The sequence below is a fragment of the Gekko japonicus genome, unplaced genomic scaffold, assembly GCF_001447785.1.
Source record: "Gekko japonicus isolate JY-2015 unplaced genomic scaffold, Gekko_japonicus_V1.1 scaffold6069, whole genome shotgun sequence".
Taxonomy (NCBI): Eukaryota; Metazoa; Chordata; class Lepidosauria; order Squamata; family Gekkonidae; genus Gekko; species Gekko japonicus.
Genome location: NW_015166021.1, coordinates 23,142 through 29,376, shown reverse-complemented (window position 1 = coordinate 29,376; position 6,235 = coordinate 23,142). Strand labels below are relative to the sequence as shown.

The following is a 6,235-nucleotide window of genomic DNA, read 5'->3' as shown; positions in this document are numbered from 1 at the left end:
CTGGTTATAGCAGAAGTGGCAGAAGTCAAGAAAGAAGTTACAGAGGTCAAGAAGGAAGTTCAAAGTCTAGTAACCAAGTCGACAGAGATGGAGCAAAAAACACAAGACATGGATAAAAAGTTGGAGACAACAATACAAGAGAATAAAAGACTGGAATCGGTAATGGAATATAGAGGAATGCAAAACCATCTGAGGTTAAGACGTATTGAAGAAAAACTGGATGAGAATATACGTCTCAGAGTGATGACAGCTTTGACGGAATATCTGGGAGAAGACCAAGGAGATATGAATTCAGGGTTTGATTTGATCTATAGAGTGAATTCATTGTATGCCGAAAAGAAGAAGTTACCAAGGGATGTGATTGTGCAATTTGTTACAAAGAGAATGAAAGAAAATATTTTCAAGAAGCAATTCACACAACCGTTGGAGATTGATGGCAAAAAGATAATGACAGAGCTCCCAAGAGCGATTTTACAGGATAGAAGGAAGTTTAAAAAGCTGGCAGATAAACTGAAACAACTTAACATTAGATTCAGATGGGAAATACCACAAGGATTGTCTTTTACCTACCAAACATTAAGATACACAATCAAGACAACGAGTGATATGTATAGGTTCAAGGCGGACAATGTAGATGATTTTGGAGATATATAAAATCAGGCACCATGGAGTACAAATTTTTATCTTGGAATGTGAATGGACTTAATTCGCCTAATAAAAGAAAATTAGTGAAGCATTGGTTGGAGAAGCAAAAATGTTATATAATATGTTTGCAAGAAACACATATAAAGAAGCAGGACAGTAAATTTTTGATAAATAAAAAATTAGGGGAAGAATTTTGTGCGTTGGTAGCGGAAAAAGAAGAAAGGGACGGTGATTTATGTTAAGAAGGAACTCGAACCAAAAGAAATCTTTAGTGACAAAGAAAGAAGATATGTGGGAGTGGAAATAATGATGCACCAGAAGAAAACTTTGATAGTCAATGTATATGCACCTAATGGAACAAAAGAAAACTTCTTTAAGGATTTGACAAGGGAACTGGATCAAGTGAATTATGAACAGATTGTTTTGGCGGGAGATTTTAATGGTACTGTAAACAACCAACTGGATCGGCAATCTAAGAAGAAAAGTGATGAGAAAATTGGAAAGTTACCCCCCAAAAAATTTAAATTGACAGAACAAGAGAAAATGGAAGATGTGTGGAGAAAATGGAACCCGAAAATTAAAGATTTTACCTTCTATTCCAATAGACATAATTCTTTTTCGAGGATAGATATGATTTGGATGTCAGGAGAAATTGCTATGAAAATGCAAAAGGTAGAAATTCTACCAAAGAGTAATTCAGATCACAACCCAATAATTTAGATGTCAAAAGAGAAAAGTAAACAATTTCAGTGGAGAATTAATGAAGATTTACTGGATAAGACAAAAATAGTTGAGACATTACGTAAAGAAACACAAACTTTCTTTCAAGAGAATCTAGATCCAAGGTATGAGAATACAGACGGTATGGGATGCATATAAAGCAGTAATGAGAGGAACACTCATATCGTTATACGCCAAGGACAGGAAAGAAAAATTTAAACAACAGACTGATTTACAAGACAAGATTCGACAGAAAGAAAAAGAGTTAAAGAAAAAACCAGGGAGTAAGAAAATTGTCAAGGAAATACATATTTTGCAAGACCAACTGAATGTGATATTAAATAGAGAAATGTATTGGAACTTAAAGAGACTACAACAAAAATCCTTTGAACGAGCGAATAAACCAGGAAAAATTTTGGCATGGCAACTGAAGAATAGAAGGGAGAGGTGGTTAATAGATAAATAAATTGTGGATATAAATGGACTTAAAAGAGTATTCTTTAAGTACTATGCAAAATTATTTCAAAAGAAGAATGTTGATGTGGAAAGAATAAAAGAGTATTTAGACAAAGTAGAATTGCCAGAGATGCAACAAGCAAGTAAGGAAATGTTGAAACGTCCAATTCAAAAAGGGGAGATATTGAATGCGATAGAAGAAGCTAAGTTGGGAAAAGCTCCGGGACCAGACGGTTTTACTGCAAAATTTTATAAGAAATTAAAAGAGGAGTTAATCCCGATTTTTGAACTTTTATCAAATGAGATAAGGGAGACACAAATTGTACCTGAAACGTGGAAAGAAGCTAATATATCACTTATACTAAAAGAAGGACAAGATTTGACAAATGTGAAAAATTATAGACCAATCTCTCTTCTTAACAATGATTATAAACTGTTTGCCAAAATAATCTCGGAAAGAGTGAAGAATTACTTGAAAGAAGTCATAGCGGAGGAACAAGGAAAGAGTGAAGAAATATTTAAAGGATGTTATAACTGAAGAACAAGCCGGTTTTTTACCAAATAGACAAATTAGAGACAATTTAAGAATGGTGGTTGACGCAATTGAATACTATGACAAGCACCCAGAGAAAGAAGTTGGATTTTTATTTGTTGATGCTGAAAAAGCTTTTGACAACTTAAATTGGGACTTTATGCTTCAAGTACTGGAAAAAATGGACGTGGGGCAGTCTTTCATAGATTTAATTAAGGCAATATATTCAGAGCAAAGAGCTGCTCTGAATGTAAATAAAGACATGACAGAGCATTTTAAGGTACAAAAAGGAACCAGGCAAGGATGCCCGTTATCCCCATTGTTGTTCATTTGGATTTTAGAAGTGTTATTGGGGAAAATAAGAGATGATAAGGACATAAAAGGACTCACACTAAAAGGTTTTTCATATAAATACAGGGCATTTGCAGATGATGTGATGTTTTTGATTAAAGAGCCAATTAACAACATACCGCTGTTAATGGAAAGGATAAAAGAATTTGGGGACTTGGCTGGATTCTATGTGAATAAGAATAAGACAAAAGTGTTATGTAAAAATATGACGAAAGAAAGACAATTGAAACTGCAAGAAGAAATCAAGTGCGAAGTGGTGAAAAAAACAAAATATTTAGGAATTGAATTGACAATGAAAAATATAGATCTTTTAAAAAGTAATTATGAAAAGCTGTGGAGTAAAATTTTACAAGATTTAAAAAAATGGGACACTATGAATTTATCATTATTGGGAAGAATATCGGTGGTTAAAATGAATGTCTTACCACGGTTGATGTTTTTATTTCAAACTATCCCGATAGTGAAGGAAATTAAGGTGTTGAACCTTTGGCAGAAGAAACTATCGAACTTTGTGTGGGCGGGCAGGAAACTGAAGATAAAAATGAAAATTTTATGTGATGCAAAGGAAAGAGGAAGTTTTCAGTTACCTAATCTTAGGTTGTATCATGAAGCGGTGTGCTTGACATGGATTGAACAATGGATTAATTTGGACAACAAGAAAATGTTGGCATTAGAAGGTCATGACTAGATTTGGATGGCACGCCTATTTATGGTATGAAAAAACAAAAATGGACAAATTTTTTAAACAAGTCACTGTTCGAGACTTGGATGAGACACAAAAGGTTTTTTTTTGAAGATAGACCATTATGGATTGTACCGGCTGAAGTAATTAAACCCTATTCAAGATATAAGGGCAAAGATTGGTTAACATATAGAGATATTTTAAAAATTGAAGGGAAAAATTTTGTGATTAAAGCTAGAGAAGAATTAGACTTTGAATGTGATTGGTTAAATTATAGACAGATATATGATTTGTTTGTAACTGATAAAAAAAGGTATGGCTTTAGGGAGAAAAATAATGAAATGGAATGTGTTTGGGAGGAAAAAGGGGAAAAAATGATATCAAAAATACAGAAGGTTTTGTTAAAATGGTATACGGAGGATGAAACAGTAAAAGAACAAATGATAAAATGGGCTATAAATATGAATAAGGAAATAACTATGTCATCTTGGGAATGTTTGTGGGAAAAGTCTATGAAAACTTCGACTTGTACTAATTTGAAAGAAAATTGTTATAAAATGATGTATAGATGGTATATGACGCCAAAAAAAATAGCAAATATGAATGAAAATATGTCAAATAATTGTTGGAAATGTAAAAAACATGAAGGCTCTTTTTACCATATATGGTGGACTTGTGATAAAGCAGTAGACTTCTGGACAGAAGTCCATGAGGAAATGCAAAAATTTTTGAAATGTACCTTTAAAAAAGAGCCAAAAATACTACTTTTAGGACTTAAGATGGAGGAAGTTAATCTAACCAAAAGAAATTTTTTATGGTATTTGATTACAACTGCCAGAATGACTTTTGCGCAATTTTTGAAACAAGAAAGAGTGCCAGAGAAATGGAATTGGATAAAGAAGGTGCTTTTTATGGCGGAAATGGACAAACTGATGAGAAAACTCAATAATAAAGAAGATGGAGAATTTTTTGAAGAATGGATAGACTTTAAAGAATATATGGATACTAATTGGGATGTGAAAAATAATTTACTTTGCTTTGAGAGTTATTAAGAACATACTATAATCGAATGAATAGAAGATTATAATGTGATAAGGTTACCTGAATAATAGATAATGATAGATTAAAAGTGATAGAAATGTAAGATCCGATTTGGTATAAAGGGGTGGAAGCATTGCGAGAGGCCAAGAGAAGGGGGGGTAGGAGGGAGAAGAAATGGGCATATATTGAATGGATAGTAGTAATACTGAATGTATTCATATATCTGAATAATAAAACTTGTTTTTTAAAAAAAGAATACCGAGCATCCCTTGCCCCAGACCGAGAGTTCCTCTCTGTACCTTGTGGCTAAGAGCCACGATGGACCTCTGCTCCATATGCTTATCTAATTCCCTCTTGAAGTCGTCCATGCTTCTAGCCACCACCACCTCCTGTGGTAGTGAATTCTGCGTGTTAATACCTTTTGGGTGAAGAAGGACTTCCTTTTGTCGCTTCTAACCCGACTGCTCAGCAATTTCATTGAGAGCCCACGAGTGTAAGGGAATTTTGTTAAAATGACCTAAGAGCACGTTTGAGGGGAAAACATTTAAACGGGCTAATGTGAAGGCTCTACGATGTGGAGGCTGTACTAAGTTGTGGCAATAATGGGCCACCACACAGGAGTCCACCATTTTGGACATGCTGATTTAAAAGGAGTTCCAGTGGTGTTGGCAAGCGGCTATTCCTTAAAGGGCACTCAAGGCATTAATGTGTTCCCAGGGTGGCCAAATGCTGGGCAGCGTGAGACACCAGAGGCAAGGCCTTAGAACGTAGAAGAGAGGCTGGGGGTCCCTATGGTGATCAGGTGGGGGGTGCATTACCCTGTCAGCATTCAAAAGGTTTCTCCCCTGTGTGGGTTCTTTGGTGCTGTTTAAGATGCTTACTCGTACTGAATCTCTTTCCACACTCTGAGCATTCAAATGGTTTCTCCCCTGTATGAGTTCTTTGATGAAGTTGAAGATAGTCACTTTGCCTGAATCTCTTTCCACACTGTGAGCATTCAAACAGTTTCTCCCCTGTGTGAGTTCTTTGATGCAGTTGAAGATTGCCATTTCACCTGAATCTCTTTCCACACTCTGAGCATTGAAATGGTTTCTCCCCTGTGTGAGTTCTTTGATGCAGCTGAAGATCGCCATTCTGCCTGAATCTCTTTCCACACTCTGAGCATACAAACGGTTTCTCCCCTGTGTGGGTTGTCAAATGATTTTGAAGATTGGTACTCTGAGTGAATCTCTTTCCACACTCTGAGCATTCAAAAAGTTTTTCCCCTGTATGGGTTCTTCGGTGTCGTTGAAGAGTGGCACTGTCACTGAATCTCTTTCCACACGGTGAGCATTCAAACAGTATCTCCCCTGTGTGAATTCTTTGATGCAGCTGAAGAGCGCCATTCCGCCTGAATCTCTTTCCTCACTCTAAACATTCAAAAGGTTTCTCCCCTGTGTGGGTTCTTCGGTGTCGTTCAAGAGTGCCACTGTCACTAAATCTCTTTCCACACTCTGAGCATTCAAATGGTTTCCCCCCTGTGTGGGTTGTCAAATGATTTTGAAGATTGGTACTCTGAGTGAATCTCTTTCCACACTCTGAGCATTCAAAAGGTTTCTCCTCTGTGTGGGTTCTTCGGTGTCGTTGAAGAGTGCCACTGTCACTGAATCTCTTTCCACACTCTGAGCATTCAAACGGTTTCTCCCCTGTGTGGGTTGTCAAATGATTTTGAAGACTGGTACTCTGAGTGAATCTCTTTCCACACTCTGAGCATTCAAAAGGTTTCTCCCCTGTGTGGGTTCTTCGGTGTCGTTGAAGAGCACCACAGT

At 36.3% G+C, this 6,235-nt stretch overlaps 1 pseudogene; it reads right to left on the bottom strand.

Moving 5' to 3' along the window:
* Positions 1–5,249: 5,249 nt before the first annotated feature.
* LOC107110708 overlaps positions 5,250–6,235 on the bottom strand; it is a 4,061-nt pseudogene continuing 3,075 nt past the window's right edge.